Source organism: Cavia porcellus, unplaced genomic scaffold, assembly GCF_034190915.1.
Source record: "Cavia porcellus strain 051 isolate PalLab524CR breed Dunkin Hartley unplaced genomic scaffold, mCavPor4.1 scaffold_14, whole genome shotgun sequence".
NCBI lineage: Eukaryota > Metazoa > Chordata > Mammalia > Rodentia > Caviidae > Cavia > Cavia porcellus.
In genome coordinates, this window is record NW_026947497.1 from 10,100,199 (window position 1) to 10,121,616 (window position 21,418).

The 21,418-nt window shown below is 38.7% G+C and overlaps 1 long non-coding RNA gene across 1 annotated transcript in view; it reads left to right on the forward strand.

Moving 5' to 3' along the window:
• Window positions 1-18,652, forward strand: part of LOC134470378 (uncharacterized) — a 146,678-nt gene extending 128,026 nt beyond the window's left edge. Inside the window, exon 4 of the long non-coding RNA XR_010039229.1 lies at window positions 18,473-18,652. This is a non-coding gene — a long non-coding RNA (uncharacterized LOC134470378). The remainder of the gene's footprint in view (window positions 1-18,472) is intronic.
• The last annotated feature ends 2,766 nt before the right edge of the window (window positions 18,653-21,418 follow it).

Consider the following 21,418-nt stretch of genomic DNA (forward strand, 5'->3'; position numbering starts at 1 on the left):
CAACTGAAGTGTTTCTTGTAGGATATTAAGTGTCAATGACTTAATGTGATTCCTTTCAAAGATAGGTCACATTTCAATAAAAGTATCTCTACAGAAAAATGACAAACCACAGCATCATAATCTGTGATGATTATGCAGATAACATTATTTAAATTGTTTAATGAACCCAAAATTGTACATATTTGTACAACAGTGTAATACTATGTATGTACAATGTATAATGATCAATGCAGGTAGTAGGTCTTTCACCCTGGAGAGGTGGCATTTCTTTAGGTTGAATACATTATAGAATACTCTTTATGGACATTTTGAAATTTGTAATTAATTATTGTAAACTACATTCACCTTACATGCTAGAGAAAACTGGATTTCATTCCTCCCTTTAAATTTTAGCTTAGTATCCATTATAAGGAAGAAAGCTTTGAGGGAAAAGACTACTACATAAGTTTAGAACTGATTATAGAGAGAGGTTTTATAAGAAGGGAATTTGTAAAAGAGGGTATTATAAATTGCATTCAAAGGTGGGCGCTGAAATATGTAAACATCTTCAGGAGCATATGTCTAATAATAGACTTCGATTGGAGTGAAGAAGAGTAATAATTTACATTGAAGATATTTTTATTCTCTTTGAATTGTACACATAAAATGTGGCTACAGTATTTAGTTTATCATTTCAGTATCTATAGAATCATAAAGCATTTCAAGTTGAAAAGAACTTTAATTAGCACTTAAACATAATCAACATTTCCATCACTTCAAATACCACTTCCATCTTTTAATATTTTATCCAAACTCTTCATTTGATAGTTAAGGAGCAGAAGCAGAGTGGTCAGGGCTCCTGAGGAGGTCACAGAATTAGTGACAGGGCTGAGGCTCTGTAGCTTTGCTGTTCTTACTATGAGGCCAACTGGCCCTTTTTCTTTATCAACAGAAGCAAGAACAGATCCTGTCTGAAAAGACACTCCCAACTTTATATGCCTCTGCTTGCAGAAGACCTCTCAGAAGTCTCAACAGTAGATGCCAATTTTAAAACCCCATCTATGGTGAAGTTATGGTTGTTTTTAGTATAATTAATAAGAGGATTTCCCCATTCATCCTCAGAGGAAAGCAGAACAAGATGAAGAGCAGAGAAAATAACCTAAAGCCTATGCAGAGTAAAATCCAAACACATTGGAACTCAGAGCAGTTTAAACAGTCTGTAGAAAAATGTGTACTAGTTTTCTAAATCTTTCTTGCAAAGCGACTTTTATAAAATTTTTAGTTTTCCAGGTCTGTAAGCCAGAATAGGATTTGGATAAGTGACCATCAAGACACTGTGAAGAGAAAGGAGGCATACTCCTCTGTATTTGTAGAGTCCCAAATATGGATTTGGTGGTCAAAAAGAGTAATGAATACTGTTCATTGAATAGTTGATGTGTATGGTGCCCTGTATACTATGTTTTTGATAGCACTGGCTCAGATCCTTTGAGCTTCCATTTCTTTGGGCTAAATATAGACTCCTTTTCAGCTGTAATTATACATCAAAATCTAATCTCACTACATACTTATTACTTGCCATTGTCTGTCTCTCCCATGAAAGTATAATCACTCTGTTAGAAACTATTATGGTTTGAATCTGGATGATCCCCAAAGCCTCACGCAGTCATAAAGGTGGGTTTCTAGAGTTTGTGAAGGATTCATGGTTCAATGTTGGGATTATGGGTGTGAGTGCTACACCCAAGTAGGTCTGGCCCACATACAATATAAGGAACAGAAAGAGTCTTGTCTCTGTGTTCCTCTCTTTTTGCTCTTATTGCTTGTGCTGTTTTCCACTGCCATGAACTGTTGTCCTCTGCCATGTACCACTCTGCCTTGGAGAAAGCTGATTATGGACTGAAACCTCCACAAACTGTGAGCCAAATAAACCTTTCCTTTTTCAGGTTGGCATCAGGCATTTTGTATCAGCAACAAGAGAAAAGTAACCAAGACAGGAACCTACCTAAGAGAAATAAAAGGATTTTGTCACACAAGTATTCAAAAATGTTGGAAGCATTTTCTGTAATAGTCAAACAGTCAAAATATACTGAAAATAGCTCAGTCTTTCTGCTGATGAATGGATAAGCAAAATAGAATGGTATATGAACACAGTGGAATATTAGTTGGCAATAAAACGGATAAAATAGAGTATAATATCATTAAACCTTGAATATATTGTGCTAAATGAAACAGCCAATCATAAACAGTGACATAGTTCATGAGTCAAAGTATTAGCATTCTAAAACTGTTGTAATCAAATGTCAGAAATTTGTTTTCTCATAGATCTAGAGACCAGAAGCTCAGGATCAGGGTATGGGCTATCCTATTTTCTCCTGAGGGCTGCCTCTTGGGTCACCTTCTGGCTGTGTCTAGTGTCTCTTGTGCACTCATAACTCTGGAATCTTTTCCTTTTCCTATAATCCATCAATCCCACTGGAAGGGGCACCATCCTTATAACCTCAGTTAGCCTCAGTTACCTTTGAAAAACCCTGTCTCTAAATATGAGAGGCAAGAGCTTTTCCATTTGAATTGCAGGGGTCACAATTCATTCCACAGCATGCTATTTATATGAAACTTCCAGAACTGGTTAATGTATCAAATAAGAAAGCACAGTAACAATTACTAGGGGTTCAGGATGAAGGGAAAACAAAGAATGACTATCAATAGGTACAGGTTTTTTTCTTGGACTGGTAAAACCATTCTGGGATTATGAACTAGAGTTGGTTGGAAGACTGTGAATATACCAAGCTTCACTGAATATACCACAGGCTGCCAGCAGGATGGATTACATGATGCATCTTAACAAAAATGTAAAACTGCGATCTTCATGCGGTGAAGGCGATCTGGAGATGGCGACCACATTGCTAGCTTTCACAAAGGGAATTTAATAGGCTCTGAAGAACTGAGAAGACAAAACAGGAGTAAGGTAAGAGCACAGGAATAACTGCAGGGAAGAGCCGCTTCCTCGTGTAGGGCTGAGAGAACAAAGGGGGGAATCTGAACCTGTTCCGCTGTGTGCAGGCCGCAAGGTAGAGAACTCTGGGGACGGCTCTTCAGCTCGTGCTCCTGTCTCTGAAGAAGTGTGATATGCTCCGTGCAACTTAGAAAAACTGCAAAATGGACTCAAAGGCTTGTAGGGTTGCTGCTTCTATCAGGGTGAAGAACCACTGTGATGCCCTCAGAAATAGGAGGTGAAGAGGAAGCCTGCAGGAAGCAGTGCCCTGTGCCCTGTGCCCCTTCTTGCAGCCTCCTAGGGCCCTCCATGGGCAGATCCTTTATTATAGCTTGCCAGGGAAATCCCACCAGTAAATGTGCCATTGGGATTGTGTTCACCAGATTCACCAACTGGCCAGAGGCTCAACAGTCTCACTGTGGCCAGCGGCTGGAGAACCAGGGAAAATGGCAGCTTCCCAGTCCAGGCTGTGGAGCCTCCAACAAGACAGGGAGGTTGATGATGCAGTCCCAGGCTAAGGAAAAAGGCGTAAAAACCTTCTGGAGAGTCACAGATGGGAGTCTACTTTCTCAGGCTCAAGAACCCAGAGCCTGATATCCACGGTGTTCAGTCAGATGAATCTTTCCCACTCTGTTCACTGACCCACAGGCCAGTCTGTTCTGGCAGCAGCCTCCTGAGCACACCTAGGACAGTGCCTGACCAACCCTGTCGGTGCTGACAGGTAGCAGCCTTTGGCTGGTGTAGCTCCAGCCCCAGTCCCAGACCCAGTATCAGAAAACCAGTAACACACAGGTATGTTTGAAACTCAATGACCACAGCTATACTCATAGCTAACCCAGTGGGTAACCAGCTGTGGTTTACCATAAACAAGGGGATCTGTCACCTTTTCCAAGCTCAGTGATTCTGACGTCAAAACAAAGGGCGCAGCTGAGGACAGCAGTGGCAGGTGCAGGTCCACCGGCAATGGGTGCTTAGCTTTCCATGCATTCCAAAGAATCCCTCAGACTGTTTCGCAGGCAGACCTCTGCTTCTAGCAGGGTAGTCGGCTCCCTACTCTTTCTGGAAGCCTGATCAGGGGGTCAGCCAGACACATACCTACTGCATGGGCTGCTTTCTACCTCGTTGTGGGGGGAGAGAGGAGCTGCATACACAGGAGGCCTGGTTGCAGAGGTCTCTTTGCACTAAAATGTTTCAAATTAAGTAAGACAGACTCTTATTTTGGTGTTTGTAGTAACATAGTCATATGTATATTAGGTATGTGTATTTATATTATTATACAATTGAAGACTTTCAGGAGCAGAACTTTTGAGCTTCATTTTCTATTGCATCAGAGCGAGTAGATGACAACTGACACCAAACTTTTTACTAAGCACCATGTGATAATACTTGTTTATATGTTGTTATTTTCTTGTGTTCATATTTTGAATGCATCCCCTTTGAGAGGAAAGGACAGAACAGTCCTTCCTCTTTGAGGATAGAACTGTATTCCATTGTCCTTTGAGGACAGAGCTGGATTCTAAAGTATTCTATTTTGGGGTTTTACTTGAATTTAAATGCCAAAAGCTCATTTATTTATGAAAGGATGGTGAGAGTAGATGGCAGTTTCTACTTGCATTTATTATAATACTGTTATTGTAATATTATATCGTGGTATTAAGGCAACTCTATCAATCTTCCTAGTCCTTTAATTTGTCACTTGCATGCATGAAAAAGTATATATTCTGAAAACCAAACTCCAAGAGACATGTCCACTGTTCTGAAACCCCCTTTCTTCTGTTCGTTATTCTTCTGCTGGCTAAAGAGTCAGACCTGCATCTCTCCCCCACTATTCCCAAGTGCTTTTTGCGTCATAGAGTTTGTGCATCACAACCAGTGGTGTTAAGCACTGCAGTCTGGTGGCTGGGAGAGACAGGCAGCATTGTGTCCTGTAGGATTTACTCACAGTTTTTTCTTTAAAATTCTGCATTTCCTCTTGTTTTGCTGCCTTTCCTGTACTGTCCTCCTCTCCTGTTCTTTCTCTTTATGTCTAGGAGCTCTATGGTAACAAGAAACAGTCTTGATTCTTTCGTAGGGTTGACTTTCTGCTCAATCTTCCTTTCTTTTCTGATTGAATCTCTACTGGACTTCCAGCTGTCAAAGTTACTTCCTGCAAGCATGCAGCACGTCTCAGTGAAAGTTCATTTTATTGTGAATAATTCAATTTATGTAAAAACTAATTTCTTAATCCAAATTCCAAGTTACCAAAATATGACCACGCTAAAATTTTATCACATTTCATCCTTACAAAGTATTAGACTTACTGTCAGATCGTAGGAGAGAGCATTTGTCTGTAGTTCAATGTCTGTATCTTGGGAACTGCTATGCTACCTGACCTACTCTGGTCTTTGATACAAGACTCTGGGCTTCAGTTGTGTCCACTGTGCTGTTGCATTTTGTGCCAGCAGAAGCTTCTGGGAGTTCACCCAAAGGCAATCCAGGCAATGTACCCACTGTTAGTTATCTAGTCTGGTGGTTCTAAGGGCCCAGGGAACCAAAGCTAAGGTCCATATACAGAAACAAAATCATGATTTGATTTTGAAACAGACCAAAAAAAAATACTCAGCCACTTATGCCTGTGAAATCAATGCCATCCAGTGATGGGAGCAAATCCAGTCTGTGAAACTCAACATAAAGAGAAAACCAGTTCTTTCCATCTAGTGAGGGCACCTGGGTCCTCCAATTGCTCATTGTCTGCTCGATGACCATTGGCAGTTCCTCACCCCAGAAATTAAGCACACTTTGTATTATTAGGCTGACTTTTATAGAATTAGCAAAAAGCATGCTATCAACTTGCATATACTTTATTCAATAGGTCATTCTGTTACTACCAATTACTTAATAGGAGAATTAAAATACAATTCTTGGAGAAAAACAGTAATCACTCCTCAAGCAATGTGGCTGTTTTTAAAAAATAGTTTTTCTTCTTGCACTTAAAAATTTGCTCATCTTTTGTTTTATAGCCGTGGTAAATTTATGACGATTTTCCAAGGTAAATTATACCATTTGGGACAGGCATTAAACTTCCATGCATGATACTCCTATATATTTATGTATCATTTCTCTCTGTGTTTAAGACAAAGTTTTATATTAATTAGCTGCTGAAAAACACATAGCTTTATCTTTTTTCCAGCAAGAATCTGTAGCTCACTGCTCTGACTTAAGTGTTAGCAATAAAGATAGCACTTAATTTGTTAAGTCATCTCAGTCTTTTAAGTGAGATACATCATCCAAGACAGGGATGGGACTCAAGCTCCGTGGAATTAAACATTCTACGTTTTCAGAGATTCAAAGTATAAATGCCTTTTGGTGCCTGACATGTTTACTTTTAAAATGAACCAGATTATCAAAAATGAGTTCCTGGACTGGATGATCTCGGATAATCTTTCCAGGTCCCCAACTTATATGCTCCTACTGCTATGGCTTTCTCCATATCTCTGTTGTGAAATTATCTTGTTAAGGCCATGACTGTTTTAAAAGGTATGCGCTTGCTTCAGAGAGGTCACATCATTTTTTAAATAAACCGCCTAGTACCCAAAATTGACATTTCCTTGGTAAACTTGCCAGGAAGACAATTTCACTGTTTATGTTATGTCATAGTTCTTGTTTCTGCTCATTCACAGCTTATTACAAAATGAAATTTAGAGTCTTTGTATGTGGTGCCAGAATCAGCGGGCTATTATCGTGCAGGGCTAATACTTCTAACCCCTCCGCCAGACTTTGGAAATCAATGTTCATTTCACGCCAAGTCCCCCTCCCCCAGTGCTGCTCCACAAATACCAATGCCAGGAGAGACGACCCCTTTTAATTCCTTAATATAGGCCACGGTTCTCTTTGATTTATAGAAGACTGGTGGTCTATTTATAAAATATGTATCTGCAAGATGCAGTTTATGAGAAACTTGGCTTTTGGGACACATTAATTCTAACTGCAGATGCAACTTTCATGTTTTATAATATAACCCTGACAGCTGTAATTTCAGATTAAAGATTTTTCATTCACATTCCCATCCTGATTGCTCTGCACGGTCCTTATATGACCTTATTGTCAATAGCAAGTGTTCACCCTACTGGGAGTCATTTAATAACCAGCTGCCATTTAAAGTGTGGACAGAACATTTGTCTCAGCCAGGCCATCTCGAGTCGAGATCCTCTGCACCCGGAGCTGGGACCTCCTCAAGAAAAACAACAGCTGCTCTGCACTATTGTCCTGGCTTCTCCCTTTCTGCGGTGGCTAGTTAAAATAAACATGGACGCTCTTGGTGAATTTTCTGAATGCATTTGTGAGTTTGTTATTCTAGTAATCAAATCGTCCCTCTGTCAGCTCCTCATCCCCAATCCCTGATATTACCCTGACCTCCATCTACTTTATGACCCAAGCTTATATTCTTTTCTGATTTCTATAAATGCCTGTTTCTCTTAAAGTCGTTTGCATTGGTTACTTAGAATTGAGCAATGTGAAAACTGTAGGGTAAGAAGATAGCCTAAAATGTCTGTGTTTTGGGGAGGCTGTTGTGTCAGTTTTTACACATTATGTTTGCAAATGATCGGATTGTAATTAAAAATACCTTTAATTATAACAGTGAGCCAATCGTCTAGAAATAGACTTACAAATCCTAGTCTGTCTATAAAATCTCTGAGATCTACAGTGAATATATGAAAACATATTCATGACTGGTAATGTTTTTGTTTAGTGTCTCCCTTTAAATTTCCTTAACTTGACAGCAAGGGATTAGCTTCTCCTGCAGTCAGTGGTAAAAGGAAATAAAAATGAAAAGTAAAAGAAAGCTTAAAAAAACGGACTCTTTCATGGCTAATTAAACCAGAATACCAATCAATCATTGGAAATAAGTGATGAATTTAGTATGCTTGCAAGCTTACTGTAGCCTGTAGTGATTGCTACACCCTGAAATTACAATTCCCATCAGCTTATAGGGTAATCGTTTACCTTAAGCCTTATCTTTATCTATTATATTGATCTGAGCTCTAAGGCGAAGAATGGAAGGTTGGTGGTCCAAGTAAGTGTGTGGAGTTAACTGTCTCAGTTAAGAAACACAGGGTCTTCTGATTCATAGATGAAGAGTTTCTTTTTTCTCCTTTCATTTCAACTGCTGGGAAAGAACCTTGGTTCTGGATCCCATGGGCACATCTAGTCCTGATAAATGGTGCTGACGGGCAGGGGTCGGCCCTTGAAGAAGCCATGTAGTGTCTTCCCAGTTGACTTTGTCACACAGGCTTGTTCCCTCTTTCAATGTGGAAAAGTTAGGCTTTGGGTTGCATCATCAACCACTATAAAGAGAAGACCACAATGTTAGATTTATGCCACATAATTGAAACCTTACATTAGAACTGAAATGTTTTCTGATGACTATATTTTCCGATACTTGATTTCATAGTTATCCACTTCCACATGAATTTGCCCAACAAATTTTCTCCTTGAGAGTCAGGTGTCCTTTTCACACAGTGACAGGTTTTTTATTTTACAAATGTTATGAGCCCATCACGAGGGGGCTCTTAAGTTTTACACTGAGATAATGGGATAGCAAGTAATGCTTCCAAAAAAAAAAAATCAGGTCCATATATATTCCTATAGGTGTTTGAAAATGTCTTACAATTTGGCACATTGATGAATATGCCCCTTTAATAGAACAAGGTGAGGGAGAAGGATGTGATTCACTGCAGTTCAAAGAATGGAGGGAAGGCCCAGCATTTGATAGCCATTACTTTGGAAAACAAGACTGCTGACCTTTCTGATTAGCACCCTTGCCAGCGTGACTGGTGCCTCCCACCAGTCAGTGTGATTTCTTCTCCAAGAATGATTCCATGACTAAGCAATGAGCCCTCAAGCCTGTGGGGTCTGCAGTTTTCTGGGATCCAGCTTGTTGATCCTGTCCGAGGGGCCACTCTCTCCTCTTGCTGTCTTAACACACCTCATATATTAGCCACTCACAGAGCAAAAGCACATGCACACTTGGCCCGGCTCCCCTATGTGTCATTGTCTGGGGGCAGCATAAAGAATTAGGGCAGCTGCAGCCCCAAGAAGAGCCCACGGCTTGGAACATCTGCAGTTCAAGTTCAGTTCTAGATGAAAAATAAATTGGGATGTCTTGCTTCCATTGGAATGGGGGTCCCATGACTAATCATCCCTAGAAGAGCTCTGGCATTAGAGTTTAGAAAAAAATGAAGGCGTCTTCATTTTCTGCCTCTGGACTTCAGTCCTCTGTGTAGATGTGGAATGCAGTTCAGACAATTGCCTTAAGGAAGGCCATGGATGTTTACATGCAAGATTTTTTTTCCTTGTTTGACTAAATAGAGACCAGTAAAAAAAATTACATTTTAAGAAATAAAGTACAGGAGACATGATGTAGTAAAATGCTATAAAAGGACAGACCTTTGGCATCCCAATGAAAAAAATTCCTGGAGGGCCAGGCCTGCAGGGGTGCTGCTGTCTCACTATTTACAATAAACAAAAGCCTGAAGCTCTGGAGGCTAATGGGGCCCTTGCTTGGTGTTTCCTCATCTGCCGCAGGATCTGGTGTCTGATAATCTGGGACTCCTGTGTGTTGAGGAGGATAGGCTGATGGTAAGCAGCAGAGTCCACTTAGAGGTAGGGGAGAGGGGTGTGTAAGCTCTTTGTGGCTAGGTTGAGCTAAAAGACTTTGTTTATTTAAAATTCCTCCCAAGTCCGCTAGGACCCAGCAAGGGCCACAGAAGTCAAATTCCCCTATGTCCTGTGTATCTTTCGGGGAGTGTCTGGCTGGTGAAAGACTAAACAAGATATCTACAACATTTCTTAAAGATCCCAGGATATTTTATCTGGTATATATTGTTTTACCTTTTATGCCTTGAAAGTTTGGTTGGATGTCATTTAAGTAATAAGTTATTTCAATCTACATGTGGATGAAGAAGAACTTAACAGTTGCTCTAATAGTATTTTTTGTTTTTGGAAAACAAAGCTAATCCACATTTTAATGACTTAGCCTCCTTTGTTTTCATGAACCTTTTAGTTCGGGTGAAAGCAGATCCCCAGGACTATTTCCACAAGTTGTGCTGTAAGAACCTGAGCTTAGTTATAAGTGAGCTCCCCAGAGAAAGTTAATTCTACCTTGGTGGTTGTCCTGGGTCAGAAGTGTCACTTCCGGGTGTTCAGTCTGATGATCATTCCAACCTGTGGGCTCCTAACCACTGATGATGTGATTTCCAGAATGTGGGGTTGGCGAATGTAATAATGTCTTGTATCAACTTGACACTGTGGAAAAATAGGACCACCTTCTTTTTTGGTCTTGTCAGAATTTTTTCATTTTTGCTTTGACTGAATTATCATAACCTTGCTTTGCCTCCAAAAGTAAAAAAGACACTGCTTTCCATTTATTAAATTAAGCTTTACTGAGCATTATATTTTCATTGAAATGCAAAACTTGAAAACACACTGATTTGCTAAAATTTTAGTAGCTTCAATGCACATATATATATATAAAAATTTGATGCTTGCTGTACTTTAGACCAAGATACCTTTCACTCCTATTAAATCTTTATTATCGATTAAGATCCTTGGTGAAGTTTACAATGTCATTTCTTTTCCGGAATTCCTGGTAAAAAATATCATAGTTTAGAAGTTGGTAATAAGCACTATGAAGTGAAACAGAAACCTCAATCTATTTCTAAATCTTTGTGCCATGGTATTTCATGACTTCAAATATCTGAATTGTGTCCCTTGTTAGTCACCATTGAGTTGCTTCACATTGATGCAAGTGGAGAAAGGCAAGCCAGTATTTTTAGAAACAGATTTGCTGACAGCATAAGAAAGTGTAAATCTTTTAGCAATCTATCAAGAAGTGTTTACTGAATGCCTATTGTAAACCTAGCGCTGTGAAAGATACTGCGCAACATGTGGAAAACAGACAGTTCTGACTTTTTCAAGAGAGTTATAATCACACAAGATGAAGCAGATCTGAACACAGGAAATGCGTGGACAGCACAGACAAGCATAAAAAGTGGGCAGTAGATGAAGGCAGAAATTTAGTGATGAGCACAGGCTGAAGGAGAACTTACCTGAAGAAGTAGTTTGAAATGAACCTAAAGAAAGACCTGAAATCAGATGCAGAATGGAGGACAATGTGATGTATGGATCACACATGGCACGAGACTGGGAGCCAGGCAGAGGACGCGCGTGAAGAAGAGAGTTGACCAGCTTTAAGGAAAGACCTTTGGGTAGCTCCAGAGAGGACAGAAACCCCAAGCCGAACTCTGATTCCATGTGGTGGACGAGAGTAAGCCATGGGTGCCTTTTATCCTGAGAAATGAAATGCCATTGAATATACAAAATCATTTGGGTAGGGAAAGTCTAGGACCAGTGAATGGGGAGCCTGAACCAGGATTGACGGTGGAGATTGAGAAAAAAAGACCAACCAACTTTTCATTTAAATATGAGCTCTAATTATAACACTGAATTTTCATATTAAACACTTTAATTTGTTATGTTTTATCCTTTGGTAGCTTTTGTGTAAGAAAGGTTTGCCTAATAATGTTCTAAAGCTATATTATTTTAAAAAATTTTATTTATGTTGCCAAAAGAAAACTAAAGAACTTTTAAACAAATGTTGCATCAATAAAAAGCAAAAAATTAAAGTTATATAAAATTCCACTCTACTTTGAAATTATTACCACTAATATTGTTTAGTCACTTCTCTACTCATATTTTGTAAATAGCAATATACAATGGCCTTTTTCTGTAAGCTTCTTTTTAAATTTCTTCCTCTTTTTTTTTTCTTTTTATAGTACTAGGAATAATGTCCAGGGCTTTCCTTACTGAGCTATACCCTAGCTCTTTGTTAATTTATTAATTTTGAGGATCTTGTTAAGTTGCTAAGTTGTCAAGGCTGGCTCCAACTTGGAATCCTCCTGCATCTACCTCCTGGAGTAATCTCCTTTTTATAATTGCGTGTAATGAACTTGTCTTTCCTATGGTATTTAAATATTGTATACTTACAATTGAAAAGGCCACATGGTATTGCATGGTACAAATAGAGCATGCATCTTTCCCTGATTTCTATTGTGGGTATTAGGTGGTTTCTAGGTTTTTCTATAATAAAAGCGGTTCATAAACATCCTTATAGCTTGATCTCTGTGTACCTACAAGATAATTGGTTATACTGTGGTGAAATTGAGATTTTTCCTAACATTTTGGGTTTCTATATAAACACAACAGCAATTTAGGTTGATAGATTTCCTATCATGCCCAGTCCTATAATGCTAGGTGTCATGTAAATTGAGAAGTTGTGGAAGACGAGGCCTGAAATACTTTGCCTAAGCTGAGAGCATCTACTTCACGTTCTGAGAACAGGTGGTTTTGGTTTTAGGTAGCACTAGGAAATGAGCTGGGCAGTTGATTTCAGGCCAGATAATGGAGATGTGAAATACACATTAAGGAGTTTATGCACGATTCAAACAAACTCAATATTTTTAAAAACATATCTTTGACACTTTTGGAATGCTTCAGGGTAGGTCACTGAGGTCTGTGGTTTGATGTGGAAAGAAGCATATGTATCAGTAGGGAGAGGAGGGGGAGGTTTCTGCAGTTTTCCAGGTCTCCGTTGGGTGCATCTCATGGGCTGGTGGAGAGATGCAGCCTTCCAGCTGGGATGTGTGTGCAGATGCTGGGCGCAGCTCACTGCAGCCTTCATGATATGCAGGCGTCTTCTCAGGTGCTGACTTGGTGCCACCTTGTCACCTCTCTGCACTCTTCTTTCAACAGTAGCCACACGTTACAGGATTGGGGAAGCATCTGCACAAGCATATCTCCCCCTGCCTTTTCTTTTTTTAAAACAAAGATAGAATAATAATATCTTTATCCTAATATAAACCGTAGTTTTTTAATGAAGCTCTCAGTTGTTTGACCTAGCAGGACTGGAGCCAGATATAATTTTTCACAACAGCAGCAAAAACAGAGGTGGCACAGGCCGGAGTCCACCCCAAGTTCCCAGTTTTCTGTGGGGTGTAGAGGAGGATACAGCAGCATCTGAACACATGAGCATTGGTAAGATGTTCAGAATTTCTCAAATCAGACAGAAATTTGAATAAAGGGAAAAATAAGACAGGGAAGAAAAGCTGAACACATTGTTGGGTTAGTAAAGTTCTCAGGCAGGTCATTTTTGTATGATTTACATGCCCCTGCTTTGAATCCTACTCTAACACTCAAATTTATTCCAAATTGAGTATTTACATCATCTTTTCTGGTAGCTTTGCAGCTATCAAGTCCAAAATGCTCTCTGACAATAAAAATATTTTGAACTACACTCTACTGCTTTTTTAAAAACAAAGTAATGCAAACTGTTCCTTTTCTGCCAAGTTGATCATGTTTATTATTACAAAATACAAGTTTATTTTTAATGGGTACCTATTATGTACAGGCAGGCACAAAATATTTTATGGGAGGGGTCATCTCATTTCTGTTTCATGCCATGGAATTTTTCTTTGAGAAAAGCTTTGAGAGTGCTGCTCTTAGCCATAGGCTAAAAAATCAAGTTATGATGCAGAGAGCCCCAAACTTGTTTGGATATGAACTTCTGGAATCCATTCAGCCTGTCTTTCTGGATGCAAAGGTTATGGCACTGAATTTGTACTGAAATCTAAGGGTTGTTACCATAGCAGCGTTTGAAGACTTTACTATAGACTTGTATTATTGCCTTTCAAAAATAACAGTAAGAGCATGTCTGTGATGTTATCATTATTTTACTTCTGATAATAAAGCAATTTGAAATACCCCATTCATTTGCAAATATAAGCAGACAGCATCATACAGATTACACATAACACAAATTGTGCAATGCATTTGGCTCCTGGAAGCAAGGTTTTACCAAGATCTGCGGATGCCTTTGTGCTCCAGAAACGGAGCGCTCGTACCGTGCTCCTCTGGCTCTACTCAGCGCATTTCCTTTCCCAGGGATGCGCTTCCTCTCCTCTGCAGAAAATTTGGCTGTGAAAGACATGCGTGCAAATGGCCACAGGTGTTGAGCCTGGAGCATGACGTCAGACATGCAAATGAACAAATGGCAGTTTATCAAGCTGCACAAGCATCTGCAAACGCCACGCATGGCTCTGACCACGGGCCAGCACTGCTTTGAGCTCCTCTGCATTCTGCTCTCACTTGCTACAATTGAGTTTGCTTGGTTTGTTTGTTTTGTTTTGTTTTGTTTTTGGTACTGAGGATCCAAGCTTTAGTTTTTAATCTGTGTAATTTCTAAAGATTCAGAGGAGAATAAGGCCACCTATGGAATATTTCGCATAATACACTCCGTTGAAGAGATAAACCACATAAAACCTCTGTGAATTACATTTTCATATGGGCCTTAAGCTAACATACAGGAAAAATGACTGAAAAAGGATTTTTGCAAACTTTTGCAAAAATAAGTCTCTAAGATGCTATTCATTCTGTAGTCCACCCCCCCCCCCCCGGTAAAAACAAACATAATGCATTTCTTTTAGAATTTAGCAGTAGTAGAAAAAGTTTGCCTCTGGAAAACTAATAGTTATGTTTACCTTTGCTGGTCAAAGAGATCTAGACATTTCATTTTTCCTAATCTATGGCCAGGTCTAACAATAAGCTTGGTGTAATACAGATAACTAGTGTGATATATATATATCATATATATATTTTTTTAAATATTTTTTTTAAAATTTCACTTTAATCCTTCAGTTCAGGTCGATACAAAATGACACAGCTACAGAACTGGAAATCACATCTACTAGGAAGACCAAGGGTACATGCTGCTCTGGAGCCTTGGTTCTCACAGTAACACCCCAGCGCGCAGTCCAAATGATCACCATGAAATGACCACTGTCCTCCTATCCCTCAGCATTGCCCTCTCTCAGTTCAGGGATCCATTTTTGTGTTGTTATTGTACAATCTTAGTTACTCATCTGCATTTCAATTGTGTTCCCTTTAAAGCCATTCGGAATATTCTTAGAACTTTTTCTATAATGAAATCTCAGCATCTCTGTCACTTGCTTTTGACCCAAAAATCTTCCTAAGGATGTTTTAAAAAATAAAACGGTGCAGGATAAGTTGTGACTGTTCTATCAAAAAAGTGTTCTCCATTCAAATATAGTGGAGCATTTCTTGGAGGTAAAGGGATTTGTTTACTGCAAGATTATTCTGAGTCTTTAGTATTTCAAGGGTCACTGGGGACTTCTTAGAGCTGTATGAAAAGCATTTACAGCTTCTAAGTCTTTCACAATCATACCCATTCGTGTAGAAGCCTTGGGGCAAAATGTCCGAAGAATCACTCTTTAGCAAGCAGGTGCCTGTAAGCACAAACCTGGGTCCCTCGTTTCTGATGGAACATGCCCTCCATAACCCGCCTCCCTTATTTTGCCGGCCCTGTGTTGCCCTATGTGCTGTAGTCTAGCGGGAGAACCCGTCACGCCTGGGCCACACCATGTGCTTTCTCATCTCTGTGTGATTTCCTGCTGTTCCTTCTGCCTACGAGCACATTTCTCCTTTCTCCATGTAGGATTCTGTCACCTTTCAAGACCCCATCTACATTTCTCCTTTCCTTTGAAGGAGTTCCTCTCTGTTTCCCTAAGACAGAATTCTTTCCTTCTCCCTTCATGTTGTTTCTGAATATTTCTCAAGCTCCTATTATAATCACTGAAGATCATTTATTTATTTCATTAAACATGCATCTCAGTGTTATAAAAACCGCATGCTCAGGATTTAGATTTCCCATAAAAGTGAAAGGTGATCGTATCAATTAGTCTCCATCATGGGTGTTCTCTTGCTCAGTGAACCACACTATGAGCATCCAGGTCATTGAATAGTTCCTTATCTCTGGATCTGGGCCACCCCATCCTCACTTTCTTGCTTTTGGTCACTAGACTTTTGTGGGAAAGGTACATCATGACTTCCAAGGCTAGGTTACACTCATTCTAGGGAAAGGTAACCACCGTGTAAAGAGGTGGAAGACCTTGAGACCACTGCTTTGTAAGGAAGCAGGCTAGTTATGTGGTTGGAGGGAGGAGAGAGAAGGGGAGAGAGAGAGAGAGGAGAGAAGCAGGGAGAAATAGCAAGAGCTCCACAGCCAGTCTGTTTTTCCAGACACTGTAGATAAGGTAACAGACTTGAGAGATCTTATCTTTAGCTGCAGCCCAAACATTATCTGACTATAACTGCAAACTCTTGTGACATCTGTCCCGTTGAATTTGATCAACTTGGAAGTAGGAGAGGACATCTGCTTTGAGATCAGTTGGGGGTAAAGTTGCAAAGACCTTAAAGAGACTATTGGTGAAGCCTGTGATAAAAAAAAAAATGTGTATCTATCTATCATCTATCTGCTGATTTTTTTAGTTGTGCATTTTAATGTTAAAAAAGTATTAAAAAGCAAATAATTTTCAATTTTTAAGTAAAATGCATAAGAAACACTTGTAAATTAGTAGTTTCTAGGTAAAATTTTTTTATTCTCAGCTTTGCCAAGATTCGAGAGAAATGCCTCAGGTAAGCATAAAACTCAAGTGCTACCATAACACACTTCTCAGGGTGACTATTTGGTTTCTTTGATAAGATCTTAAAACATTTACAAACTCCTGGATAGATCTTCAGAGGTAGACCGTGAGTTGGCAAACGTTTTCTATACAAAGGTAGATACTGAATATTTTAGATTCACAGGCTACATAAAACCTTTGTGCTATGTTCTTTATTGTGGTATACGCACATAGCAGTTCACTGTTAGTGACATGCAGCATTCCCACAGAGCTGTGTAACCATCAGCACTATCTAGATGCAGAACATGTTCATCCCTAGGAAAACCTAGACCCTTTCAGCGTAACTCTGTCTCACACCCCCTCCCTCTCCTGGAAAGCCACTAATCTATTCTCTACAGATTTTCCTTCTCTGAGTATTTTATATCAGTGGAACTATTGTGTCTACATTTATTACCACAATGATTTAAGCATCATCCCTGTCGTCACATATGAGTATTTCATTTTTTTATAGATAAGTAATAAATATTCATTTTTGTATATCCAACATTTTCTTATCCTTTATCAATTCAAAGATATTTGGTTGTTTCCATCTTTTGGCTATGATGAAGAATGCTGTTAGGAGCACTTATACACAAATTTTTCTTTTTGAATATTCATTTCAGTACTTCTAGAGATGTACTGAAGAGCGGAATTGCTGAGTCACACTATGCTTTCATTAAATTTACCAACAAATTGCTTAACTGTTGTCTATAAAGACTGCACAGTATTACATCCTAACTAAGGAAGAATGTTTCCAATTTCATCTTATATTTGTCAACACTTGTTATTCACTTTTAAAATTTTATTTTGCCTTTAGTTAAGGCTAGCCTAAAGAAAGATATCTTGAGTTTTGATTTGCATTTCCTTAATTTCCTAATGGCTAATCATGTGGTCCTTTTTTTTTCATATACTTGTGGAACATGTATGTATCTTCTTTAATATAACGTGTGTGGGAGTCACATGAGGATTTTTGTTCACATGTAAACCTGATTCAATGAAGTAATCTTAGACGTTAAGAATAGCTCCTTTATGCAGTGAGACCTCTGGTAGGCCAGGGTGGAGGAATAGCATCTTTTTGCAAGTTGGAGGAATGTAAACATTCATGGCCAGTTAGGTGAATGATGGCTGTGAATCCTCTGTCACAAGAGACACTCACTTCACTATGAAATCTGAGTTAGTCATAGAGTGTTTAACTAATAGTGGGGATAAAAATGATGCTATTCCAATTGTAGTCTTCAGCCTTAGGAAGGCCTGGTAGCTTAAGCTTCTAAGGAGAAGAGGGACCTGATGGCATAGACAGGGAAAAGGCTCGGCCATCCTCGGGCCTAGCATCTTAGTGGCGCGGTTCTAGCACCTCTAGCCAAATTGAATCTGACTGCAGTTGCATGATAGAGTACAGAGAACTCAACAGAAAAGATAACTAGTGGGGTCCATTATAAGGAATCACGAGAGTTTATAAAATGGTTCTTCTTTAAAAGCCTCTTACATTTGGAGGTAAATTATGTAGCACTGACTAAGCCCAAACAATTGAGAAACTCTCTAGGCCCAATTAAATGCTGAAATAAGTGCAGCTGCATAGAAATGATCCTGAAAGACTGACTATGTGCCCAGCGTGGACCTAAAACCCAGACACAGAGGAGTGACACTCTCACGTCAACATCTGTACTAGGCATCAACATCTGTGCAGCCGATCAGAGCAGTGGTCAGAAGGCCCCACAACTGCCTCTGTTTCCCTCACCTGCCTGTCACTAAGCAGATCAGATGCTGGGGGGCTTCTTAAAGGACTGAGTGAAGCTCCCTGATGATTTAAGTAAATGTTTTTTCCTGATGTTAGCAATAAACTTGGAAAGGAGTTTCCGCTCAAGAGTATAGAAGAGTTCCATAGAATCAAGAGGAAGAGAGACCTTAGGGTAACCTGATTTATATAATGTCTGATGTATTTGTATCATAGAAATCGAGCAGTGGAATGAACTCTACCTCCCACAGGCCTTGTCCTGTTGACATCAGCTAAAGAACAGCTAAAATGCAAGTTATCCTGTACTTCTGACACCATGTATGGCTTCTGCATCAGATGGTTCTTTCTATGCTGAAGGAAACTGACACTACAGTCAGGGAGAGAGGTTCGGCATTTGATCAGGTAAGCATATCTGCAGATCAATTTAGAAAGTCCGTGTCTTTATTGTCATGTTTGCTGTCGGTGGTGGTGGTAGTTGTGCTAGAGTTTTATCAATCGCTTTGACTCCTCTATCAGACAGAAGCATTATTTCATGAAGCAAGCAGCCTTTATTTAAGAACTCTAATAATTAGTGAGCAGTCCACTCGGAAGGTTGTGCCCAGATCTGTCTTTCCCAGGGAGGCCAAGTCTCAGCCTGTGGCTTTGGTAGCTCTGCGATGACACCATCCCTGCTTTGAGGTTTTCCTGTGAGTTTCTTAATCAGTGCAAGCCACGTAGCCACGGATGTCATGCAGGGCAGAAGGAACGCAACACAGGAGATGGCATTTGGAGTATGGAAGGGGAAAGAGATGGAGAAGATGAACCCAGGAGTTGTGGCTACCTGTCTTGCTCTGCTCTAAGCTACTTGAGGACAGTTCCACCTCCGTTACTTTTCCAAATATAAGGCACAGTCTTGCTGTATTACTTTAGATGAGAAGCAGTAGTAGATGACGCTGGTTAAATATGTGGACCCTGGATTCAGACTTTCAGGTTCAAATCCCTGCCATACCCAGCTCTTTCTGGGTGATATCAGACTACTTACTTGAGATACATAGAGTCTTTGTTTTTTCTATCATAAAGTGAAGATTATGAATTTATTTCTTGGGGTTATGAAAATTAAATGAGTTCACATCTATTTCTCTCTTTCTCTACTTCTATCTCTACCTATAAATTACTTAAGAAACAACTGACAGGAAAGCACTATGAATTGCTACATATTATTATCACTAACATGAAGCACACATGTGTGATCTCAGAACTCATCTCTGATAAACGGGTGTGACAGTGTTAGGAGGACAAAACACCATCAATCATTGAGCAAAATCATTCCAGACATACTGGTTTTTACAAGGTGGGCATTATTATACCTGCCTTCTGTATAAGAAAATGGTGGCTTAGACAATTTAAATAATGTGTCCAAAATTACAAAGCCAGTAAGTGGCACATCCAAGATTTGTTACTAGCTTGTCCAATTTGAAAACTTATCCTTTCTTCTGTGCTATAAGAAGAATGAAAATGACTCACACTGCTGGATAGTCAGAGAAGATCCCAGCGGAGGTGAGACTGAAAATAACCAAAGAGACCTGAAGACAAAGCTTTCTGTGCAATCTTTTCTAACTTTCTTGACTTTTAAAAATATGTTTAATTTATTGAGTAGAAGAAAAATACTTATTTAAAATTATGCATGTAATCATTCATACTGAACAATTTAATTTTACAGAAGACTTTAAGTTCAGATTTACAAATCTTTTTGTTCTATTTTGAAATCTTCTATTTTAAATATGAGAGTAGGGCATTATCTTTCCAGTAGGCCCTTTGATTATGATTTGATTAACTCAAACTGAACACAGTGAATCCCCTTTTAAGAAGTTATTTTTACAAACTTAATTTACTGTAATACTTTCAACTGCAATATATGTTTATTTCTTAACACTTAAATGCTTGGCAAATACATTTGTTACCTGTAAAATGAAACCTTCCCAAATGTTTAGATGGTTCTGAATTTCTAATAAATAAATCCTTAACATCAGTAATTTTAAAAATGGAATTTTTATCTTTGTTTTGTATAATGCAGACCCTTACATATTCTGATTAGAAAGTGATGTGTACATATATAGTGATATATAAATAATATATGTATTTACATATAAATATAAATTTATAAATACATATGTAGCAATATATATAAATGACATATATTAAGTGAGATATATATATATATATATATATATATATATATATATATGTCACTGTCCCAGTTCAGCTCCTTTATTGGTAGTTATATTTTTAGATAAAACAACTTATTCAAATGATATTTTCTAGATGTTCATTAATCATATATATCTTTCTAGATATTTTTCATAGCATTACTTTAATTGCTGTTTACCATTCATTTAGAAAACTAAACATAAAAATGTTTCAAGATAAAGAGAATGAAGTACTACGACTCTTTCATGTTATTATAAAACAATTTTCTGTCTATTGTATGCACATAAGTTTTAGGTGACCATCAGAAATAAAAAATAGAAATGCAGAAATGAGTGGAATCAGGATTAGCTTTTCCACATGTAGAATAAGATAAAATCCTGAATACTACCCATTAGTTTATATAAATTTGGAGTGCTAAATTATATATAATAATTGATCTAATACACTTAAGAAGAAGGCAGAAAGACAAAACACAGAAAGAATGTAAGCTCCTTAAAGAAGAAACAAAATACATAGATAGATTAATATGATGATCTGGCTAATGGAATTACCATCACTTCATCTTCTTTAAGGAAAGTAAGTTATTTTTTGGCACTGAGAAAAGAGGAAAGGAGTTATTTTGGTAATACTGGATAATAGCTTGAAATCCAAGAGTTACTGAGTGAATGCCTGGACTAAACCATCTTAGTTTAATGTGGAGATGTGTGCGTCTTTGAATCTTTGTAGAAAAATAACTCAGGATTTCTTTATATATTTTGTCTTCTTTTTGTTTGCTCAGTGAATCATCACATGATCTCTTCATGTTTTTCCTCACACCAGTACTGCAGTTCAAGTTTACTGATGATTTTCTAACATTGTTTCTTTCCCCAGGTAAGCAGAATGCCAACAAGGCTTACATGTGTGTGGGAATTACACTCAGGGTCCTCTTGAGGGGCAGAGTCTTGCACAGGGACCTATTGTTTCTGAGGCTATGTA